A 17,136-nucleotide genomic window follows, 5' to 3' on the forward strand; every position below is an offset into this window, starting at 1 on the left:
AACAAATTCCAGCATCTTCATCATTTGATGTCTTAAGTTAACAACTGCTGATCTACGTCCAGCAAGATTTTGCAGAAAAAAATATAAAGTAAATGTTATCATGCATTTTTGTTCAAAGACATGTCAAATACATTTCTAAATTTTACAAGGGGCGGTGGGGTAGCCGAGTGGTTGTAGCGTTCGCTCGTCACGCCAAAGGCCCGGGTTCGATTCCTCACACAGGTACAATGGGTGAAGCCCATTTCTTGTGTCCCCTGCCGTGATATTGCTGGAATATTGCTAAAAACGGCGTCATATCCAACTCATTCACTCGCTCACTCCACATTTCACCCGTTTGTGAAAATAATTACGATTGGTGCCATTCTCAAGTTTGTCTTTTACCATTTGTTGGTGATAAGCAGTTTTTGACAAGTGGGTTAGGATCATTTCACTTATTAGAAAACAACTTGTATTATTTATACATTGCTATGACAAATCCGTGCACACATTAGATGAGTTGCTTTTATTTGAATGTATTGAACATGCAAGATGATCCTTTTTTTAAAAAAACAAACCCACCTTATTTAATGATAAGATTACTCAGTAGCATTGAGTAGATGAAACTCAGCGAACCCTCCGTATTTGATCAATTGTAGGTCTCAGGTTGATGGGAAACGGCATGCACAGCTACATTGCGGACACTACATACCACACCAGATATTGATGTAAAAACTGTTTTAATGTTTACGTGGACAACATTGAAAGTCAGTCATTGTCAAGACATGTGACACAACATTAGGGTACTATGGTGACGGGCATTACATAAAGAGGGACGCGTTGCTCTCCGGTGTAGTGTCTCCGTCCACATCGTGCATTAGCGTTTACAGTCATGTTGCAGGTTGCAGCGGTCGTTCTTCTTCTGGGTAAGTCATTTACTAGCTCGATGTCAAACGGAATTATTCATATTATATCACCTCAAAATACAACACAAAGTTTGTTTGTTTGTTTATTGTATGTAATGAATATCCAATACATTATTTTCCTTGCCAAAAGGTTTTAGTTATGAAGCGTTATATATTTTATAATTAGTAAACAAAAAAGAGTTTTTTTGTAACATTCCATCTCGTCATCACTGCCTGCTCACTTGTGACTTTACAATTACTTTAAACAAACGACCAGACCATTTCCACAGTCAGTGTAAATTATTTGACTAAAAGAAGCGTCCACTGAACGATTCTGACTTTGTCCTTGTTTTCATATCGAATCCCATGTGTTTTCTATTTTATCTATGACAAAACAGTTAAGGATATTTTAAATGTTATTTATCATTTAATTATTGCATTTTTAAAAGAAATAGAGTTGTTACATAAATTTTAATAAATGATTTGTAAATAGATAAGTATTTTATCATTGGCAGTTTAATTGAGCAACTGTGATTGTTAGTGGCTGTATCCTCACATGGGGTTGAAGTACGGTAAAATTATTGTCCTGTTGGGGTACGTAAGTCCCAAAACATTCATGGTAAACTAAGCTTACCAGTGATTGTAAAACGCAGCATTTTCCGATGTTAAGTTATGGTTAAATTTACCTATAATCACCAACGGCTTAAGGGATGTCCCCATGGTCCCTTGCATGGTGATCTACTTTCAATTTCTGGTAAACTCTAGTCCGTTTTTATAAAGTATTGTCTGTACTATTTGTATAATTTTAAAAGTTTCTTGCTAATTTCAATTCTCTAACTGTGATCATGTACTTATTTTCCTGTCATTTGTCGACAGTTTTTTAATGTAATTGTGTTTATTGTTAATTTATAATGTTTTAAGTCACAATATCACTGAAATATTGCCGATGTGACTCACTCACTCACTCTATTCTATCTATTGTTGTTGAAAGAATTACAAAACAAACGTAACGTTTTATATTGTTGGCAGACACGATTCATGGTTAAGTTATGATAAAACATACAATATATGGACGTTGTTATACAAGGATTTTAATGTCCCCATGACCAACTTCTACCAATTATTTATATCATACATGTCGCTAAATATCATTGATCCTAACTTGCCTTTATAATAGCATTAATTGATGCAGTTCTGGACGTAACACGGACATGTTTATAATTTGTACCATCAATTCGAAATTTGATTGTTAATGGCTGTATCTTCGAGTGAGTGGATGAGTTGTAGTTTAGAGTCACATTGGCAGTATTTCAGCCATATCGTGACTAAAATTAGTTACAAATTCATGACAAACAAATTTCACATTTTAAAAGCCGTCAACGAAGAACAGTAGAAACAATTAGAATATCACAGAAACAAGAATTAAAACGAGCATCTATCTCTAAAATTTGATATCAATGAGGATAATACAATATTTTTTATGAAAACGGTCTGAGTATCGCCTGATACTGAAAGTTGATCATCATACTAGTGCCATGGGGACTTGCAGTGCTTTTGCAACCAGCATTGACCCTAGCTGGATTTACACCATCCATTCAACCGCTGGTGACTGTATTCAATTTTAGCCATCATTTATAACAACAAATATACTACGACTGAACGATTGGTAGAGCTTGACCTTGAAAGTCCTTGAAGTTGACCTTGAAAGTTTTGGGACTTGCGTACCCTCTCAGGAGGACAAGTATTGTGAGACCCTGTGTGGTCAACAACCTTTATTCGACGTAAAACCCTTTGTATATTGGAATTGTGCGTCTAGTGTTATATTATTATGATTACATGCTTGAACTAAATACAAATATGTGATATTTTATTGTTCATGGTCTTCAGGTTTTATGCTATAAACATTATTTTAATTTATAAATTGTATTCTTCACGATATGCGGGAATTTTCTTGATGTGATGTTCAATCGTAACTCCTGCACTCATGAATGAATACCTAGCACCTGTCATTAATGGATACATAACATCTGATTCACATATTATTCTAGTTCTACTATGCGAGGAATCTTGGGGTCGTTTGTTGAAAACAGGCGAAGATCCGGGTTAGAATTGGTTTTCAGCAAACCATGCTTGTCGTAAGAGGCGACTAACGGGATCGGGTGGTCAGGCTCGCTGACTTGGTTGATATGTCGATGCTTGTTGATCACTGTCCCCAGAGTCGATTATCATCGCCGCTGAGTGCAGCGTTAAACTACAACCAAACCCAAACTGTGGTTGAAAATTGCACATTTGAGTACACAGCTAAGGATGATCTAACAAGGCCATCTTTCATACAGCTGAACATATTTTTGGGGATACAACTGTAAATATGCTGATGTAAACAAATTGACAGTTTGTTTTCTGCTGCGTTTTTGGTATTTGATGAGAGGGTTTTATCCACGGGAATTATTGACTACACTGTCCAGAAGTAAATCCTAAGATCAGGCGATAATGTATTGTTGCATTACGTCACAATCCAATGACATCACTACGGCATGCGCCGACTGCGCTCTCGTAATCAAACATACTCTCGGTAACCAAAGTCAGTTGCTAGCGCCTTGAACAGTCTCCTACAGTGTATCTAAATCGGTTACCATCAAGTTTCATGCTTTACATTTGCATTACAGATATCTCCAATTCAATCTGAGATATCTTCAATTCAGTGAGAGATATCTTCAAATCAATCATAGACATCTTCAATTCGTGCTATCACTGATGTCTAAAGTAAAATTAAACATATCATTAATACTATTGAAGATATCTTGAAATCAATTATTGATATCTATAATACAAGTAAAATGGAGAGAATGGAGGCAAACAATTTCAAGATATCTTCAAATACTTCTGGTTCGGAAAATGGCGGGTGACCATGTACAGCTCGTACTGGTCGAGAGCCGCGATGCGGTCCTATACAGTCAAGACACTACCCTGCATCGCGGCCGAGAACGACACCTTCATAAATCCTGTACAGATTCTTGTGGCCCATTACCCCTTGTATTTTTCTTGAGATGTTTTACAAATATTTCCCTTGGTCTTGTCTTGACCAAATAGGACTGCATCGCGGCTCACGGCTAGTACGAGTTGTATATGGTGACCACCATTTTCCGAACCAGAAGTATTTGAAGATATCTTGAAATCGTTTGGTCAAGAGGTCAAGATGTACTGATATAACCTTGTATTGGTAAACACGCGGCGTTCACATTGCCCCATGTGGTTTAATTTAATCAAATGCGTCTTTATAATGATAAAGGGAAGATGTTTACTCTGAACGTATACCTGAAAGTTGAACGTTTGGGAATAGAGCGAACTGTATTCATTCACGCACGCACGCTCGCACGCACGCACGCACACATTGACACATACTGATAGTGAGAGAGATGTTTGGTGGCTGAATGACAAAGGCGAGGAATGCAGTGGTACCTCATGTCGTCAATGTTATGTCATTATGACTACCAGCTTAAAGTATGGTTGAAAGATTGTTAATTGTTAATTGATATATCGAAACGTTGCAATTACAGTGAGCGAATTCATTATCAATATACCGTGTCTACTTCATTGATAATAATAATAGTAATGGATAGCATTTATACAGCGCCAATCTCCGAAAGGACTCTTTGTGCATTTCTCTCACAAAAATGGGACGGAAAAGTACACATTAAAGGAAAGCTTGTTTAAATAAGAATGTTTTTAAACCGGTCTTGAATGAACTTAGAGAAGGGGAATTGCGGAGTTCATATGGGAGAGCATTCCAAACTGAGGGCGCACTGTATTTGAAAGAGCGCTGTCCTGCTGACTTTAAGTTGTACTTTGGGATTTATAAAAGTTTCTCATTGGAAGAGCGGAGAGTTCATGGAGCCTTGTAAGTAGAGAGCTCTCTAGAAAGGTATGGCGGTATTGAACCATCAAAATGGCGAAACACAAGTGTTGCAATCTTGTATTTGCACCGGAGTGTGATAGGCAGCCAATGTAGATGCTGCAGCATGGGAGTCACATGATTGTGCTTCCGTCTCTTCATCACAAGACGAGCTGCACCGTGCTGTACTCGCTTGAGACGAGCGATCTCGTCAAGAGGGAGACCAAAGAAAACTGAATTGCAGTAGTCCAGCCTTGAAATGAGAAAGCAGTGAGATGAGGTCTTCAGTGAGATATGATATAAACATATTAAGAAATTGATCACGTGCATCCGATATACATGTTTATTAAAATGCTTTGTTTTTTTCAGTTTACTGTCCATCAACTTGGGCAGAAACCTGTGACGCTTGTAAAACTACATACGGTACACCGGCCGCCGGAGCAAAATGCGCGTAAGTCATTTTACAAGACATCTTGTTTGCAGAGGATACATTTCAGCACTTAACAACAGAGACAAGCTGATATGATGTATATATGTATACATGCGTGTATATCCTTTAAATACAAATCATTCGTTACAACCATTCGCGCGAAATATCATTAATAAATGCTGAAAAGCAAACGGAAATTCCACTACAACGAAAGTGAAATTGTACTCATACATTCTATTTGAAGTAGTGTACTCATGTAGCGAAGTACATAAACGTAAGTTCGTACATACATTTGTGGTTTGAGATGTGCGATGTTCAGACGAAGTCACTGTTTATCTTTTCAGAGCACTGAAGACGTACCTGACCTGTCTGGAGACCTCGGGGAAAGCTGACGCCGGGTGTCTTCTGGCAACTGCTGACGCCGCGACCATAGAGACAGATTATACAGGGGATACTTGCAGTACATGTATGTTGAAATCAATATCAGAATATACATTGCATACTGAGTTTAACATATATTTGAGAGATCTGCGATGTCAGGGATTAGTTGACATTTTCCAGGGGTCTCTGAATATTGCTGTGTCATCCAAAGTGGCTTAGGAGCGTGGTTCTTCATTGTAATTTACCGTAATAATTGAGATGAGTGTTTGTTGTATTGGGCAAAGAGTGGGTGAGTGAGTGAGTCACATCGGCAATGTTTCAGCCATATCGTGACTTTAACAAATTACAAATTTTGGGCAAAGAAACAACACGAAACTAATTAGAGTTCGATGAGCAAGATGTGTTAAACCTGCTCATATTTTGTATTTTGAAAGACAAATGATTTTCATTGTTATGAGTACACACTGAAATGAATTGTTGGAACATGGACGATATCATGTAAATAGATGGATATCACGTAAATATTGTATGTTGCATATGGTGGTGGAAATACGTACATGCGGAAAGGTAATATGACGATAAATAGTGTAATATGTTATACTCTATAAGAAAGATGATTGTTATCGAATGTGTTGCACAAAGTCGTGAAATAAGTGAATTGGATGCATAATGGACAGATTTCAGAGTAATAATGCTAACATATATCTTAGGAAATGCATATCCTTGAGATACGTGTAAGAGCACATACAATTGGCATTTCATGTTCAATTAAATTTATCTGCACTTTTCTTTGCCTGTTTACTTGCAGCATTTACGGACACCTGTGTTTGTCAGAAGAATTCTGGAAAACTGACCAGAGCGCAGCTCAGGAAGCAGATACTTGCATGTAATAAACAGTACTAGTACTAGTATTTGATAAAGGTGTAAACAAAGGAATCCATCATTTGAAATATGTATTTTTAGGATGGGGCGGGAATGGCGAAGACTACACGAAAGCCTCCACTGTGTGGCATAACAGCAAATAGTATGTGTAAGAAAGTAAACTGATCAATTTGTAGAAACGATCTTCTCTTAAGCAAAAAAAAATCAGTCACAACATACAGTCCACATCGCCGTCCCCAGGATATCATATGATCGGTTCCTTTTCGAGTAAGATCATGTTGGATCAGGTAGGATCTTTATCTTGGAAATTCCAAATAGCATATACTCATGGAAACGAATAAGGGAAAACATCAAAGTACAAGTGTTCCTTTACGTATTTCCAAATTTTCATCCACAGTGCAATATAAAGACTGACAAGAATCTCGGAAAGAGTATGGGAACACTTTCGTGTGTTCCTTTATTCGTTTCCATGAGTATATTTGAATACCATTGTTTGTTTGTTGTTTAACGCCACACACAACAATATTCAAGCTACATGGCGGCGGTCTGTAAATGATGGAGTCTTGACCAGACAATCCAGTGATCAACATCATGAGTATCAGTCTACACAACTGAGATACGATGTCACGTTTCAACCAGGTCAGCGAGACTGACAACCCGATCCACCCTAGCATCGGTTGCTTACCCGTATCGTTATGTGTTTATTTGAATACCAATGGGTACATTCGTTGTCATAACTATCACAAATCCCATTATCTTTAACTAAATATACTGTATATCCGTTGTGTGTGCCCTCATAGCTAGGTATGATATGTTTTGAGTCCATTAATGTTAACATCATACGTTACTATTCGTTCGATCTGGAACTTACGTGCATCCACTAATATGTCTCTTAAACACAACACTCTATTGACACGTGTGCTGGATTCATAACACTTCCAGCTATGTCTTACTGGTAACGTTGTACTTTGCATTTTCATCTATAGAGATGTCATCTCTGTTTGTTGTCCATAGTGCCACTCAGACCTACATCACTTGCTTGAAGGGAAAGACAGCCGTGGCCTGTGATGGTACAACCAGTGTAACAACCCTAGCTACCGGTGTAGAGACCAGGATGAAAGCGCTCGACAATCCAGCCTGTAGTAAGCCTTAGACCTTTTATTAGAATTATATTATAGTTAACTTTGCCCATTGTGTTGCTTTATCCTGTTGTGGAGGCTCACTTTTGTTACGAGCAAAAGCAACATATGCAAACGAGATACTCTGTAGAGGATGTGCTACTGGACTTTCAATAGCATTGAAGTTCTGTTCATTACCTAGATATAACAGGTTGTAAGAGTAATGCATGTAGTTGCATTTGCTGTAACAGTATGTACTGATTGAAACGTTGACCTGTGTCATTAGCTGTCACCACCGCCTGTCAGTGTGAGATTGATGCCGCCAAAGCAGACATCTCCACCGATGCCCTGAAGTGCACGTGAGTTATTAATCAGGCTGAAATGTTGAAATATTATCATCGATATTTTCCAAACCACACTTCAAGCTACAAACTTATATTGAGATGGATCAGAGAATATTTTAAAAGTAAGTTATGTACTCGAGCTGAGGTTACAATAACCATCGAAGGGACGCTGATAAGTTGATTCAAACGAATGGGGAGACCTACTGTGGTACATATGCGATAGTGTCTGGAATATCAATCTGTCCGGTGCCTAATAATATATTGTGTTGCTATGTGTCTCTCGTCATTCACAGTGCCTACAAGGCCCAGTATGCATGCCTCTACCCACTGACCACTGCTCCTTGTGTTTCCACTACCACTATTGCTGATCTGAAGACGGCTGCAGCTACGTCGGTGACATCTACAACATCCTGCAGTAAGTATTGCATTTGTTCAAAGTATACTAATGAATAACATTGAGTTCTCGCTGACGAGAAAATATTTTTATATACACCAGGCTGTGATTTCGTTTAAAGACAGCAACCAAACCAGATATGAGTTTGAACTAACTATATTTTTTACAACAATCTTGCAATAATACATTTCTTTTGTCAAGAAAATTGCTCTTCAACAACAGCCAAAGCATTTCACAAGCATTATCACAGAAAGTGTATTTTCTTCCGCAAAAATCTCACCATTACCCCCAGGTACCCTTACCATAACTACAGCATATAAAATGGTCGGTTCCTAACAGACATTGTATTATTTCAGCTTTTGATGACACATGCGTGTGTCACAGAACCTATGACGCCGCAACGAAAGCGACTACTGCAGAACAATGCACGTACGTTATTCACGTTCTCTAATTAGGTAATAAAGAATGAGCAGAGCTCATTTCGTGTTTTGCACACACACGTTGAATGGGTGGTTTGGAGTATATTCCTGTACGTAGTTAAGGCTTACAGTTAAAACAAATCAATTTTCTTCATGGATAATGCGGAACTGTTCAAAATATTCACACAATATAATGGAATATCAAGAACTCTGTTTGCTCATTTGTGTTGTTCACTTTACCGAACAGGGAAACCCCTGCAACTGTCGTAACACTTTCAGGTTATCAGACCAATTTATTGACCCTCACTAATCTCCTGTTCACGTCTCTTGATTCAGTGTTGCTATGTCCACCTACACTGTTCCAGCGCTTACAACACTGAACTGAGCTGTCTGAGAACCGCAAAATCTGCCGGCTGTGACAGCACTAGTACTAAAAGCTCAATTGCAACGGCTGCTGAAACAGCGAGAAATGCACTGGCAACAACTGATTGTCCAGGTAGGCACTTTCAGTCATCTACTGGCTAGCAGTTGTTGTATAAATCCACATTTCACAATGATTGGTTTCGTTTTCAACTAACGTCTCATCATCTTCACTTCAGCTGACTGAGAACTGTTCAGGTTTACATCTTCATACACATCTATGTGAACTTTGTTTCGTGTGTTCCAGATTCACCGTGCATGGCCAATTTAAGAATACACAATGTTTACAAAACAGATGACTTCATTGTTCTTTTTGAAGTGACTTATAATATCATGACGGGAATTATGGTGTCAGTGTAGATGATTCAAACCATATATTCTTTGATATATTCGAATTGAGCCTACCTATAATCTGTTGATTAACCTGCATCATTTATTAAGTTCGAATATACATTACACACCACTGTAAGAATGTCCATTGTATTTCTGATGTATTTTAAGCTGCGTCCACCACGTGCCAGTGCGAGATTAGCGCCGCAAAGGGAGACACCACCACTGATTCCAATTACTGCACGTGAGTCGATGAACTTTAGACATTCGTTCAATACTGAGTTACATGGACGCCGGTGTGACAAAAACTGAGAATAACGCATAACATGAATGGCTGAGTGAAATATATTTTAAGAATGAAATAACAATTACCCTGGAAAAACGAACGTTTCCTGTCTATATTTTATAAGTTCCCAACGTCCATGTACCTCATTTTCATGAATGTGCCAAGTTTCTGCCGGATAAGAATATTTGGGATATGACTGAGTATCAATTCTTAATCTGTGACATATTGCAATCATAGTTACACATTTTATTGTATGTTCGGGTGATATTTCTGACGTGTATTGACTTGACTTTGCACGTGTTGGTGGCAGGGGACACCGGTGCGGCAGTATCCGATCATCTTTTCGATCGCTAACTCCTGGTATCCTCACATCCATATAGTGATTCAAAAACATACACTGATGATAAAGTTGGAATCGTGGAGGGACTTCTGAAATGCTTCGGAATATGAAAAAGGCTTTGTTTGCTTTTAAGTATTTTTCATACCCAATGCATTCTGTTCACATTTTCAAGGGGTTGTGGACATTATTCGTACATGTATTTATTTTTGCAACAGTGTCCTGACTACTCTGAAGACTTGTCTCTCTGCCATCACCACCACTACTGAAGCTGGATGCACCACCCTCACCCAGGCAGATCTTCTTACTGACACAAATACCAAGATAACTGCCGCCAAGTGTAAGTAGTAGCAGAAACGATACACCAGTTTCAAACAAACACGTTTGTGACAAATAGCTTACATGTGTGGTAAAACAGAGAGTCCACAATGGAAGGGACCCTCCAGCAAAACATGACAATCACGTTGACATACCTACTCAGAATCAGCTGGACCAATGCATGATACACAGTGGATTCTACAGTGTTAATTGTATACTCCGCACATATTCAGCATTGTGAGGTTAATTCATCTCATTGATATCATAAATAAATCTACATAAATCTGTGGATCGAGTTCTGAATATATTGTCACTAAGATTTTTCTCTTTAAAAAATACAATGTGACACTATGTTGATCAGGTTAGACTGTCTGGTCGATACATGTCCACAGAAAGATCACATCAACGAACGTGAAAATTTGTGACATTTGTTTGTTTGCAGGTGGAGGTGAACACGTGACCTTTGCTCTTACGTCACTGATCGTGTCAGTCGTTGCAAGCATGTTCCTGTAGCAAGATGTCAACATGTGTCAAGATGTGTTGAAGCTTTGGTTTGCGAATATCATGTTATCCTGTTTCCATATCTGAAGTGTCCTTCTCTCTACAGCATATGATTATATTAGATACTGCTGAATGTACTTTCATCTCTGCTGTTTCTAGATTTTTATTCCAGTTAGTCTGTGAAATATATAATTACCTTTTTCAAGATCTGAAGTGTCTTTCCTCAGCATTTGATTATCAATGAATGATATGAAATCTACTTTCATCCCTCCTGTTTGTATATTCTATCCCAGTTAATCATGCACCGACACCTGGGTTGACCCATGTAATCATCTGCCCATGCAATATCAAAACATTCACAATTTACGTGATCGCTCTGTATGACGTAAGCTTCTACTGACAAACAGGCTGTGATCATGTCAATACGTTTTTCGACTAATGAAATTTTAATTTTTGAACTGATCTGATACTTCATACTTAACTCTTTGATGCGCGTTAAAACATCACACATTTTGATGATACTGATATGGAGTTTGGTTACATGATTCAACCCATGCCGTATACCTGTGTGTTTTGTGTTGAGCTACCGTCGATGATGGTTGTTCCACAGAAATAAACTGTAATATTCACTCAGTGCCTTTGCATATTTTGTTTATCGTTATGATAACAATACAAAGATGATGTAACGAGTATTGTGTTTTCATGTTGGGAATAAATATGGACCACTAAAGTCCCGCTTGAAACAGTATTCCGGTTACATCATGTTATCATGGTTTGTCCTAAGTGTTTTGACATTTAGACGTCGCTGTTTACCTTCGGATGTATACAAGTCTCCAAACATGATGAAGTTTATAAATCTTTTACAAACCAAAGTTGAAGTATTAACCTTCAACTTAGCCAAATTTTTCATCTTACATTTCAGGTAAAACAAAACTATAACTTGAATTATCAATGAATGTTTATTTTGTCACGTAGGGGGCAAAATATATAGCAATGCGTTTTTCGAAAATATGATTGGTACAATGTTTTGTGCGTCTTGGCCATTGGCCTGTTAAAATTAAACATAAAGATGTGTATATATTTAATTGTTTGTCGCTATAAAATGTAAAATTATTGAAAAAGTCAAGTCAAAGTCAGATAGTTGTAAGGCTGTAACTGGCACACCTTTCACGTCACTAAACCCGTTTTCTTTGTCTTTGTTGATAGCAATGGAAATGATTAAATGTAATGATTTCTGTTGATACTATTTTGAATGAAACATCTTTTTATTCATATTTTTCTTTGTTTTTTCACACTATGACAGCACATTTTGCATACATTATTGACCAAAGTCTCCAAAACGCATTTCTCTACATTATGAAAAATGTTCACCTCAACCACAGTTTCTTGTGTTGGAAGACCTGAAACCTATTTTCAATTGATGAAATAATTACAGTTGGCTACAGACCAAACGTACACAGGTCACTAGGACAAAACAGCGATTTGCTCTATATTATGATACAAACATACATTCCGAACAAAGAATCCAAATTTATTGTACTTCTCACATCTACACCTTTTTCAAGTGGGTGAGTGAGGTAACACCGGCAATATATTTCTGCAAGTATCATACATCATACATATGTAGACAAATGACAGTAAAGTAATTAGATCATAAAAATAAGAAATTTAAACTAGCATGTAACATTAAAATTACACTACTAATTAGAGCAGTACAATATAAAAACGGGTTATAGCAACTGAAGGTAGATCACCATACAAGGGATCATTGCGCAGTACTGACTGAGTACTTTTGCTATGTGCACGAATGCTACTGGTTTATCGTTCAAGGTTAAGTTGTGAGCAGAGTTTTACTACAATTAAGCTAAACATTAAAGTACATATATTCTACGATGTGCTTTTGAGATTGAATGGACTTATTACCCTCAGAGGAAACAACTGGTTCACATAACATGAAACCCTTTGAAGGTGGCTGCACCTAACAGTTTAAAGTGATTTAATCCATTCTACCTAATTACAACACATATCAAAATATATCAATTATGTCAGTTTCCTTTTAAGAAACTATTATTTAGTAAGGAAGTTAATATCAGTAGAATTATCCTGCATATATGATGATTTTTTGATATGGGATTACTTGATGGATGTTAATATCGATCCCTGTGAATTGATGATAGTTGTGAGGATGGAAAATCAAAGTTAATTATTACATTACATTGATATACATTTTATATAGCGCCTAATATCCAGTCTTAGAGAGGGTGCTCAAAGAGCCGCTACTGAATCCTATTAATGCAATACTGTGAACAAATGGGTTTGTAATCTGGATTTAGAATTACTGAATGTCTGTACTGATCCGAAGAGAGAGGGTAATTTGTTTCCCACAAGCTGAATAGACAACCTGAAAGAGACCTTTTCTGGAAATGTCTTGAATTAAAGCTGGCTACAGTCTGTAGCGTATTAATGTTGTTGTGATGACCTCAGATGTGGCGTGTTGGTTGATAATCCTCCTGCTGGGTTTGAGAAGATAAACTATGGTGCCCGTGTTGTACCAGGGCTTCGAACATCAATACCAATGTGCTATAATCGGATGATATTTTGTGGATGGGTGAAAGCCAGTGCAATGTCATCAGAACAAGGTGCAATATGCTCTGTATCTTCTTTTGTGCGTGTCACAACTCCAGGCAGCTAAGGTTCCCAGACTCCTCTATGCTGTTGCCCAGAACATGATGCAGGAATCCCTGCTGTAGAGGCATTTACAGTAGAACCGACCAAGAATGCTACATATGCTTGCATCAATGTTGCAGCAGTTTGCTGGTTGATGTACTTCCTGATTAATTATATGTTACCGGATCAGCAGAACGTACTCAACCATGATTATCATTACTAGGGATGTAGAATGGAGGGTCACAAAACCTTTTATTAGATAATCCCTATATGAACTTTTGACAATCTGTATCGTCTTATAATTACCTATTCAAGATAGCTCCCTCCTGGTCAAAGTAAGGTTAGCAACCTGTAGTTTTATTTGTTGCATTTATGTATACATACGGATGTTCAACTACCGATACACATTAAGATCCCGCAAATGTTGGCTTTAATTACAGTTTATAAGCAATTCTTAACGCATCAGAAGTGGCGTCATGCCAGTTTTGCTTTGAGTGTTGCTTTAGATTCGGCATCAACCATCCCTGTTTCCAGTGGCAAGAAAACACGCTGGGTAGCTTACCAGAAAGATGATGCCACGTTTTACCTACAAGCACGGTCTTTGGTCAGTTCAATAATTAAAAGTCTCAACAAAGAAGGTGCAGTCCCATGGGGATTTTGAACCCTACACCCTCAAATAGACCCTAATCATGTGGTAAACAGATATAGCCACATGACGATGGTAAAATGGTACCCTGGTGCAGATGCTTTGTGTCCCTCTAAATCTGATGGTCAATAGAAATTGGTATTTGATGCGGACCTTTATTATTGTGGCAGAATCGCTAAACTGAAACCTTCGCTCTCCACCAAGTGAGTTCTTTTTTCTGTCTTCTTCGTTTGCTTAGCATTGTATTACATGCAGCAGCTACATACACGTTTATAGTTATTCTCAATATCTTATCTAAATTTTTCTAGTAGTACAATTATCGTTAACGTGCTCAATCTAAAAAAATGTATTCGAGCCAAGACGCATTTTCGCCATTCGATTCCGAATTCGATATGCCCACAAGAAGCGAATTTTGATATTTTGTATGCCATCCGGCATTGCCAATTTAAGCACGAGCATTTCGTATGCGTCACTTTCTGAATCAGAGATAGAAGCTCTCTTGGCTGCGAGTCAAGTAGCTTGTTCGAAAATATGTTTTATTACATAATCAAGGAAACACGCGGCATCATGCCACAGCGTTTCAAATTTAAATACATTATCACAGAATTAAACACATCAAGAACAGTAAAGGCCGTTCCCACAGAAGCCGTTTGATTGTCACTGTGTAGTAAAAATGAGCACCAATCCTGTAAAGACCGATATATGTTAAAGGAATTACCACCAACATATCCCACATACTGTAAATCATCCGATTAATGTAGAGCATTTTATTAATACAGAAATGCGTCATCTACGCATCAGACGCATTTCAGTCTGATAATATATAGCTAGTTTGAGGAGCCAATAGAACAGAAAACATAAAATCTCTTGTCGTCTTTATTTGAAATTCTTCAGGTTGCCATTCCGCCATAACCAGTACAGAACCCAAAAACGATTGGAGCGACATCTCTCGGTATGATTTTTTGCCATATTTTGCTATATTTTTACTTCTTGAAAATGTTGGATCGATCATTGACGGAGGTTTATAATGCTTTGAGTGAGCCCTGAATTATAATGCGTTTATGTTTGTACGCGGTGCGGGGATCCTGGTAAGCTTGAGGAAATGGTATCAAAGCCAAAACTGCTTGCGTTTCAGGCATAGCAATACAATGATTCGGGTGCGTTTGGGTGTTGGGCTTCCAGTTGCACCTTGACCCGATTTCGTCTCTAAGCGAAAATGATGAAGTGTAAGATATTATGTGCTGCCGTACTTTACGAAGGGCAGCATAAGAGAGATTGGAGTCTTCTCAGCGTGGTATAGATCTGATTTGACTCTCGTGGTCGGGGAAGTGAGTTTGGTTTCGTATGACCAGATATATGGCGAGGTGGTCACATAAAATAATCGAGTCTGGCGTGATCAAACAACGCGGGCATGGGTCGCGAGGTGATTAGGAATCGATGACGTAATCCAGCCAGGTCAGAAGAAACCTGACCACCTTGATCCGTTGATCGCGCTAATTACTGAAGATCGAACAGCAGAACTTTAACAAGGGTCTCGTAGTCGGAAGTGCTTGGATCATTGCTGATGGTCACAACTATGGGTGGGAATGTCTCTAGCTGAAGTCTATCACGTGACAGCATTTTGATCCTCGTAAAGTGACACTTTGGTAACGCGCAACGTTGCAATGTCTCCACTCTTACCCGAACAAGGGATTCGATTTTACCACCGTTTGAACATCCACAATTTATAATATGCTTTCGTCAGGCGTACATCATATCAACTCTATTGGGTCACATTGGTAAGGAGAGTAGTGAGACCTTTGTCGCTGACGTAAATACCAACCACGCGCTGATGCATGTTTGTTAGAGGTTATTGCCGTTCTACCGTTTGCCGCAAGAGAAGAACAAAGTCTTATACCCGGCACAGTGTGATATGTGGCTTTGAACATGGGGCCTGGCTGTTTTAAAAGCGAGGGACGAACAAATGGTTGACACACCCACGATATATCTTTACCCGTTTCCGTATGGTAGCCCCGTTTGTCCTATACTTGACTCCAAAGATGAGGTTACGTCTTGGGGAGAAAACCACCACTAGCACAGGAAGCATAGGGAAAGACAAGTCTGTCGCACCTTTTTCCATTGGTAGATTTCTCCCATACTCATCAATGCGATCCTCACTGGATACCCACTGACTGTTGGCTGTGAGGAGGCATTTACCACCTTGTCGTTTAGGAAAACGAATAGCATGTCTCGTTTAACATTTCTTCAAGATTATTCCGAAACGGATTAATTGTTCAGCTCGTTAGGAGTTATCTCAAGAAAAGTTTCATTATCTTTCCAGAAATATATATTTATCACCACGAAGTAGTTTTGCTGTTTCTACTGCTCATTGGGGCGTTAGGGCGCCTAAAAGTAAAGGCCAGAAATGCTTGGAAAATGCTTTTGGCAATTATTTGATAATGGTTGATATTTCAGATTCCAAACTCATACATAAATCATTCATACCACCTCAACCTTATATAGTATATAGTAATCACGATGTATGCCATTCCCTAAATAATGGCCGTTATAAAATATCGAAAGTAGACAAAGTCCAAACATTAACGCTTCACAAAGAGCTGAAACTGTGACCAACCTGGCAGGCGAGGAAGGGCGACAGCGTTATGTAATAAATACGAAGGCGGTATGACCGTCTCAAAATATCAAGTGTCAGTATCACTGCTGGTCGAGGACTCTCAGTTATTGTTAATGCATGCGTATTCATCCCTCGGTTTGAACCACGGTCATTGAAGCGCTTTTCCACCTTCTGGGGTAATTATGATAAGAAGCATAAGACAAAAGCTCTTTATTATTGTGGTATTGTGAGCAATAATATCACCTGAACCAGATCCAGCTCGATGCGGAGTGAGCT

Source organism: Haliotis rubra, unplaced genomic scaffold, assembly GCF_003918875.1.
Source record: "Haliotis rubra isolate DU_JTF1 unplaced genomic scaffold, ASM391887v1 Scf675, whole genome shotgun sequence".
In the NCBI taxonomy this organism is placed as follows: domain Eukaryota; kingdom Metazoa; phylum Mollusca; class Gastropoda; order Lepetellida; family Haliotidae; genus Haliotis; species Haliotis rubra.